The sequence below is a fragment of the Fukomys damarensis genome, unplaced genomic scaffold, assembly GCF_012274545.1.
Source record: "Fukomys damarensis isolate Sample0158 unplaced genomic scaffold, DMR_v1.0_HiC HiC_scaffold_9, whole genome shotgun sequence".
Lineage (NCBI taxonomy): Eukaryota > Metazoa > Chordata > Mammalia > Rodentia > Bathyergidae > Fukomys > Fukomys damarensis.
In genome coordinates this window covers 33,035,809-33,045,289 of record NW_022900921.1, presented here as the reverse complement: position 1 = coordinate 33,045,289, position 9,481 = coordinate 33,035,809, and the positions used below count along the sequence as shown (strand labels likewise).

General features: G+C 37.0%; 1 pseudogene; it reads left to right on the top strand.

The window, feature by feature from the left end:
• Positions 1–416: 416 nt before the first annotated feature.
• On the top strand, positions 417–1,486 carry LOC104855334 (annotated as a pseudogene).
• The last annotated feature ends 7,995 nt before the right edge of the window (positions 1,487–9,481 follow it).

Sequence of the window (9,481 nt, the reverse complement as noted above, 5' to 3'; positions counted from 1 at the left end):
GGGCTTCACTGCCAAATTCTACAAGACATTTAGAGAGGAACTACTGCCACTCCTATTTAAACTCCTCAATGAAATTGAAAGGGAAGCAATACTCCCAAACTCATTCCTGGAAGTAAGCATCACCTTGATCCCCAAAGCAGAGAGAGACCCAACCACAAAACAGAACTATATGCCAATCTCACTAATGAACATAGATGCAAAAATCCTTAATAAGATTCTAGCAAATAGAATGCAGAAGATCTTCAAAAAGATCATACACACTGACCAAGTGGGATTCATCCTAGGCATGCAGAGATGGTTCAGCATATGCAATTTAATAAATGTAATACACTGTATTAATAGAGCCAAGGACAAAAATCATACGATCATCTCAATAGATGCAGAAAAAATCAGTCGACAAAATCCAACACACATTCATGATAAAAATCCTACAGAAAATAGATGGTCTCTGCTTCAATCTGATAAAAGCCATCTATGAAAAATCAACAGCTGGCAGCTTCATGTGGCCCAGCGGCCTCCTGGAGATCAGTGAAACCCTGGTGATCCAGCAATGTGGGGTGCACATCTCTGACAGTGAGAAGATAAAATTTGATGCTGGGATCCTCTTCCTTAGTATACACCAACTGATTTGAGAGATCAGAAAAATCATTGCCAACATAGTGGTTCATCTGCATCCAGCTCCTCCTAACAAAGAACCTGGCCCATTTCAGAGTAGTAAAAACTCTTATGTCAAGCTCTTCTTCAAAGAACATAGCCAGATTGAGTTTTATAGTTGTCTGTCAGAGGAAATGACAGTGAGACATGTGAACAGGAGAATATTTCAGTTTCCCAGACTTTAAAAACAAAGAGAGGACCTCAGGAAGAGTAAGAGCTGTTGGAATTATAGGTATTGAAAGGAAACTTGAAGAAATAAGAAAAGAAACTGACAAAAATACTTCTAAGGCCTTTGAAGACCTCAGGAAGTTAATGATCAAGTCTTTTCTTTTGACAGGCTAAAGAAATTGTGGAATTATCAAAATCAATTCCTCATAAAATTTTTAAAAAGCAAGGTGACATTACAGAAGATGAGACCATCATGTTTAAGTCCTACTTGCTAAGCATAAGCCCAGTTACCAGAGAAACCTATGACTCAGGCCCACAGTACCACAGGCAGTTGGCCAAACAGCTGGCTGGAGTATTACAGGCACCTTTAGTGGAGCAAGGAGGAATAATGTCATTCACAGAGGTGTACAATTTAGGAAACTCAGCTCAAGGAGTGGAATTGCTCTCATCAGAAGATTTAGGAAATGCTGGAAGTACTGAAATTCCCTCTAAGGTTTCAGAAAAGTGATCCCTATCATCAGAAGCATTTGCTAAGCTTGTGGGAATGTCTGTTCTCCTGGCCAAAGAAAGGTTGCTGATCGCAGAAAAGATGGGCCATCTTTGCTGAGATGACTAAGCGGAAGGCTTATGGTTATACCCAAATTTATTTATGACACAGAGCTAAGGGTTTTGCATTTGAAATACTTTGTGTCCATACAATGCATCATGTAGCAATTGTATGACATTGATCTAATAGGTAAAACCTGACAAACTGAAAATTCAGTAGAACTTCACAGCATAATATAAAACTTATAAAGTCAGCCCCTACATATTATGTTCCCAGAAGCTTATTTAGGATATGTAAAGAAAATACTGAAAAATGAATGCTAGTATAAATTTAAGGTCATGCTATATCTGTGCAGATCCTTCAGAATTTAAGTTGAAACATGGTGGGTTTTAACTTGATCCTCATATCCACTTTGTAGAGAATATAAATTCTTGGGGGAAGAAGAGAAGCAGCTACATGTCTGAACAAGTTAGATTACTATTTTGGTGTTCACTGAATTAAAAATGTTTTTCTCTCTGCCTGATATGCCCATTTGGGGGAGGGGGTGCATGAAGGAGGTGGTTGCTACAGGGTAGTTTAGGAATCCAGCAGGAACAAAATACAAAACTATAGAATGTTGTACAAAGCTCAACTTAGGGCTTTTCAAGGCAGTCCTAAGCATGTCTTCAGCAGAATAAATAACACACCTTTAGAAAAGGATTGGTGGGGCGTGGCCCAGTGGGAGTGGGCCATGCAGAAGGCCCAGGGATCCATCCTCAGCACAGGAAAAAACAAAACATAAGCTCCAACTAGTTTCTTTCTTTGTTTCTTTCTTTGTTTCTTTCTTTGTTTCTTTCTTTCTTTCTTTCTTTCTTTCTCTTTCTTTTCTTTTCTTTTCTTTCTTTTCTTTCTTTCTTTGCTTCTTTCTTTCCTTCTTTCTTTCCTTCCTTCCTTCCTTCTTTCTTTCTTTCTTTTCATGGCTGGCATTTAAAGAATGCAGCTGTATAATTTTGTTTTAAAAATGCTGTGGATTTTGAAGGTGAATTAAAGAACTGTATAGACATGCCCAGAGTTATGATTACAAATTTGGGAGGCAGACAGCTAGGAACTCTCTAGGATTGTTGTACAAGTTGAACAGAAGAAACCAACTTCACACGAATCTTAGCATTCTTTTACCTGGAAGCCATGGATGAGAAATAAAAAAAGTAATATAGCTCGTTTGCTCGCAGAGTCTTAACACTGAACTTTAAAAATCTTTGTCATATTCCAGCAATAGTATATTCTTCTTTGCCCTATACATTGTATGTTGGTTAGAGAAACTGTCTTGGTAAAACATGTTTCTGAAAAAATACAAACTGGCTAATATCACCTGCAAATTGCTTGAATTTTAAAGTACACTACCTGACTTCATATGTTACTATTCTGTAGTGTACAGCATGTTGGCATTACTCATACTCAGGGCCCCACAGGTCATACGAAAACTCCCTTTCTGAGACTATTTGGGAGTAGAAAGAAAGTTGTGGTTTTTGCCAAACCTCTGGAAGAAATGTTATCTGCACTGAAGGAGCCAGAGGATTTGAGAAGGGATGCCCAGGTGCACGCTCTGGGACCTGTAAGATGGGTTTTCACTCGGTAAGGTGGAAGCCATGCAGGGCCACTGCAGATGCCCTCTGGGGAAGTGCTGAAGTCCTCAGCCACAGAGTCAGGGGATCCCAACCCTGCTCCCTTTCTGAACATTGGCTTTTTCTGCTTTGTGTTCTCCATTGTTACAGGAATGTAGGAGCCAAGGCATTCTGCTTTAATCTTCACTTTCCAAACCTGTCACTGATTCTTCATTGTGACAAATCCTCTAATTACCGCATTGCTCAGCCTCAAGTTTATTTGGAGTTAATTCAGTGAGTGTCTAGCTGCCCAAGTCTTTGAGGGGTTAGTTAGACCATTGTGTAAGTTAGTTTGTATGACTTGCCTCTCTCTGTGTTGCACACACTGTCACATAGCTCTGGCAGACTTGTACATACATACACGTGCACGCACACAAGACACACCCATGATATCTGGCTAAGCTTCTTGAAATTAACAGAGATAAAGGATCTTGTTTCACTAGCTGAAATCATTGCAAGTAAGGTTTTTGGAGCTGCTGGATCTAGCTCCTAATGGTTTGGATTCATTATGCCAAATCTACATAAATCAGCATATTTATTTATTTTAGTGTGGCAACAGATTAGCAAAAATGGGGCAGTCTGAGTTATATAAAGAGAACTAATGAGGAAGAAAAGTGACATATGAATATACTTTGCAAATGTTACATAATTTAAAAACAAATATGATTGATTTTTATTATTGTATTTTTTGATGGGCATTCTTCACTGCTTCCAGATCTGTGTGTGTGTGTGTGTGTGTGTGTGTGTGTGTGTGTGTGTTTTGGACAAATGAGGGTTATTTTGGTCCTTTATTGGTAGAGGTCAACCAATCAGGCCCCATAAGTGCAAAAAGTTCTGCCTTGGTGCTTCTCTCTGGTATAATTATTTTTCATTTCCTAACTTTGCTCTGAAGAGAATGAATCTCTTTGCAGCTTTATGGTAATAGAATATTTATAGTCACTTATTATCAAGGATAATTTTTTATATTGTATAAGTGCAGGTTGTTTTCAGGGTTAACTAATTAGTATTAATATATATATATATATTATTGGTATTATATATTGGTATTTATATATATATGTATAAAGTCAAATTGCAAAATTTTTAAATGATTTTTGTGGTATTTTAAAAATACTTTGAAAAATAAATGAGAATGATAGACATTTAGTCATACTATGCAGTATGTTAAGAATTTTTCTTTTAAATTTTATAATTAAGCATGGCTTATAAATTTTTATGACTTTGCAGTCTTACTGTTTTAGTTACCTTTTTAAAAAATGGAAAATGAGAACCAAAACCTGTCATGTAAAGGTACAAGATCCCAATAATAAATGTAACTGTACTGTATACCCTAAAATGTATCAGTAAACTCAATGAGGAAAAATGAATAAATAAATAAAAATGGGAAACGAGGCATGGACTGTTTCTTCTTTTTTTTCTTAAAATTCTTAATGTGAATTTCACTGTGAACTGATTGTAGATGTGCCCTATCTTGTTCTTTGTTACCAGAACAGGTGGACCAGACATGAATTTATCATGTTGTTATTCTCATACTCACGTCATTATAGTGGTTCTCTTTTGCCCAGCAATTGCAAAGATTTCATTTTGATGTGGAGTCAAAACTTATAAGGTGGTTAGGTTTTAAAGACTGCTGAAGGTCAACCTTAAGCACACACAAAGCAATCCTTTAAATCTCTTAAATTGCCAATAAAGTTCCTTCTAATTGTCTGAATTCCTGTGGATGGATATGTAGGTCTGAATATATCATGAAAATAATAAGTACAATGTATAAGAAAATTGCATATCACCAGTAGATGTTTCTAGTATTAATAATTACAGGGTTTAAATGTGTGTAGTTTTGCTAATAGATATAGCTGGATTCATGTAAATATATTGCTGATCCTATACCAATCTAGAGTGTAAGCTCCACAAAGGCAGAGTACTTTTGTGTTTTTTTATTCATGAGTATATCTCCAGAGCCAAGAAGAGAGCCTGGCAGACATTAAGCATTCAATAAAGATTTATTTGATGAAAGAAAAAAAAAACCAATAGCCAACATCATACTAAATGATCAAAAGCTGAAATTTTTCACACTAAAATCAGGAACAATACAGGGATGTACACTATCACCAATCCTGTTCAATATATTTTTGGAAACATTAGCCACAGCAGTTAGACAAGAGAAAGAAATAAAAGGAATAAAAATAGGAAATGAAGTCAAATTGTACTTATCTGCAGATGACACGAATCTCTATTTAGAAGACCCCAAGAGTCCACCAAAAGTCTTCTAGACTTAATAAGGAAATTCAGTAAAGGAGCTGGATACAAGGTCAACACACAAAAATCAGTAGCTTCCTGTACACTGAGAGAAACAGGACAAACAATTCCTTTCATAATAGTGTCCAAAATATTGAAATACCTAGGCCTCAACAAAAGAAATCAAAGACCTTTACTCTGAAAACTATAGCACCCTGAGAGAGAGAGAGAGAGAGAAAGAAGAGGAGAGGAGAGGAGAGGATGTTAGAACATGGAAAGATATCCCTTGCTCCTGGGTAGGAAGAATCCACATAGTGAGAATGTCCATACTTCCAAAACTGCTATACAGATTCAATGCAATCCAATTGAAATCCCAGCAGTACACTTCACAGACCTTGAGAGAAAACAATCCCAAAATTCATTTGGTGCAAGAAGAGATCTAGAATAGCAAGAGCAACTCTAGGCAACAAAGACAAGATAGGGAGTAACAAGGATGGGGGTATCCCCATTTTGAAACTATACTACAAAGCTACTGTGATAAAAACAGCATGGTAAGGGAAAGAAACAGACCTGAAAACCAGTGGAACAGATTAGAAACAACTCCAGACACACTCAGCCACCTCATCTTTGACAAAGGAGCCAAACACCCTCACTGGAGGAAAGATAGCCTGTTTAATAACTGGTGCTAGAAAAACCGAGTTTCAACTTGCTAAAGATTAAAGGTAGACATATATCTCTCACCATTCACTAAACTAAAAATAAAATGTATTAAAGGTATAAATATTAAAACAGAAACAATAAACTTGCTGGAAGAGAGGTTAGGTAGAACTCTTGAAGACATTAGTATAGGAAAAGATTTTATGAACAAAACCTCAGTTGCCTATGAGATAGCACAATCAACAAATGGGATGTCTTCTTATTAAAAAGTTTCTGCATAGCAAGAGAAACAACCAACAAAGTGAAGAGACAACCCCAAAGTGCGAAAAATTTTTCAACAGCTGTTCTTTAGAATATGATCTACTATCTAGAATATAGAAAAACTTTAAAAATTCAAACCTCCCAGATTTAAAGACCCTATCCAAAAATGGGCATCTGAAATGAACAGACATTTCTCAGACAAAGAAGTAGAAATAGAATAAACAGATGAAAGAATGTTCAACATCACTGATCATTTGAGAGATGCAAATGAAAACAACACAGATTCCACCTCACCCAGAAAGAATGGCTGCTTTTAAGAAATCATCCAATAACAAATGCTTGCAGGACTGTGGGGAAAGAGGAACCGTGCTCTGCTGCTGGTGGGAGTGTAGACTGGTACAACCACTGTGGAAATCAATATGGAGATACCTCAGAGAATTAGAGTTGGAAGTCCGATTTAACCCAGCTATTCCCCCGCTGGGTATCTTCCCCAAAGAATTTAAAGAATCATACCATAGTGATATATGTGCACCCATGTTCATAGCAGCACAATTTGTGATAGCTAAAACTTAGAAACAGCCCATTGCCCATCAACGGGAGACGATAAAGGAAATGTAGTTGTTTTTATGAAATTGAGTACTTCTCAACCATAAAGAATGAGAAGCTAGAGACATTTATAGTTAAATGGATGTACATTGAGGCCATACTCTTAAGTGAAATAAATAGAATACACATGTAAATACCAAATAATTTTTCTAGGTGAGAAACTGAAAGTATAAATAAGGACTAAAAGGTATAATAGATAATGTGAAATAGGAAGAAAAGGGACAAAGGGGAAGTAGAAGTGGGAGGAGTATGGGGAAAGAAAGATGGAAATGGAATTAATATGAGAAAAAGATAAAATGGAAGCAAAGTCTTTTTAGATATGGAGGGGTGGAGGGATTGAAGGGAGGGGAGGGGAATGGGGAAAAAATAAGAACCAAGATGGTTTGCAGAGAGGTGCACATTTCCAACCATGAATGTCATTACATTGTACATGTAATATGTACCAATAAAATTCATTTAAAAATACCTTAGTGTTTTTAAATGAATACCATTTTCTTTCTTACAGTTATGTCCAGACATATTTTTGTGGGGTTTTCTTTGGTGCTAGAGTCTAGTTTCTCCCCTTGTATGTCCTATTGATTTATTCATCACAATTTATTGAGGGCCTGGAGTTCTTACTTTGCTTTTCAGTGTGTTGCATCCCACTCTTATAACATTTTGACAGTATGAACTCTGTGCTAAATGTTGGGGATATATTAGGAAACAAAGACAAGTAAGGTTTCTACTGCCAGAGAGTTTATATTACAATAAAGTATGTAATAGAGTGGACCCTTGACTTACACATTTGATCAGTTCCCAAAGGCTGGTTGTAACTAAATCAATACTGCTGAGATATGGATGTTTATGTGGGTACACTCTATAGATAACAAGAGGCATATGAATCACCCATTAAAATAATTAACCTAAGTTGTTTTTATGTTAGACTGGTCATAACCTGAGGGTCCACTGTAATAAAGAAAATAAGAAAATTTTAATTAAGAGTTGTAAGAAATAAAAATAAAATAAGCTTCTGTGAAAAGATAGTATTGACACTGAGACAAGGATGGAAATAAGGATATGAAAGAACAAATCTGGGGCAAAAGAATTCTGTATTGAGATAGCAAGTAGAGACCCCTGGGTGGGCTGTGCTTCCTAAATTAAAGTTACTGAAAGAGCTCTATGCACAAGGAAATGTGCTATGAGACACAAGGTCAGAAAAGCAAGGATCAGCAGATTGTGTTGGGCTTGTAGGCCATAGTAAGGATTTTAAAATTTATTCAAAGGGTAGCAAACATCAGTCTGGAGAGAGAGAGAGAGAGAGAGAGAGAGAGAGAGAGAGAGAGAGAGAGAGATTAGGAAAATGGGCATTTTGGCATGTTAGAAATGAAGGCATGTATGTACCTTGGAGATACCTGAGTGTTGGCTCTACTTTCTCCTCTCATATGCGAGTTTTACCTAGCACAAGCAGAGTTTGGCTCAGGAACTAGGCAAGTTTAATATCTATCTGTGTAAATTCAAATGGAAAAAAAGTAGTTGGCCCATGACAGATGCAGAAAAATAATACCACAAAAATACCAAGTCCTAATTCCTGGTTGTGCAAATGTTACCCTATTGGGAAAAAGGATTTTTGCAGATGTGATTGAGGGTCTTAAAATGCACAGGTATCTCAATTTGAATTGATGGTATCTGAATGCCACCACAAGTATCCTTCTAAGCGACAGGAACAGGGAGATGTGACATGTGTAAAAGAGAAGACAAAGTGAAGATGGAGCAAAATCTTGAAGAGGCTGGCCTTAAAAACTGGAGTGAGGTGAAAAATGTTGGCAGGTGCCAGAGCTGACAGGCACAGTGAACAGATTTTCCTCTGGAGATTGCAGAGAAAGCAAAGCCTTGCTGATTTCAGCTCAGTGATAGATTTCAGACATCTGACTTCAAGAATCACAAGAGTGGGCTGGGAATGTAGCTTAGTGGCAACATGCCTGCCTTGCAAGCACAAGGTCCTGAGTTTGATCCCCAGTACCAAAAAGAAAAAAAAAAGAATTTATGCTGTTCTAAGACATGAGCTTTGTGGTAACTTATTACAGCAACCATGGGAACTTAATACACTATGTGTAAATATTTTTGGAATGGCAACTTCAGACTCAAGTACAAATTGAGCTTATCACAGATGATGCATGTGGTACCCATATGTGACTGTCCTGTGGGGGGGGCCTCTGGAGACCAAAGGAAGTCGATATAAAAGAGAGAACACTTGTCCCTGATCTTTACAGACACCTAAATTCCAATATGATTTTGTGTTCTGTTCTAAGTGTAACTGGCTAAGTGTATCTTATTTCTAGTAGGGCAAATGAGCTAAGTGTTTAAAAAAGATTGTTCTGTCTGCTATGTTTCCTTTCTTCATAGCAGCCATTCTTTGTGGGGTGAGGTGGAATCTCAGTGTTGTTTTCATCTGCATCTCTCTAATGACCAGTGATGTGGAACATTTTTTCATATAATTTACTTGCTGCTTTTACTGCTTTGTCTGAGAAATGTCTGTTCATTTCAGATGCCCATTTTTGAATCGGGTCCTTATGTTTTTTGGGGGGGAGCTGATTGTTTTGAGTAGTTCTTTATATATTCTAGATAATAGTCCTTTGTCTGAGGAGCAGCTGGTAAAAATTTTTTCCCACATTGTAGGTTGTCTCTTATTTCTGCTGATGCTTTCTTTCAAAGTACAGAAGGTTTTTAATAAGAT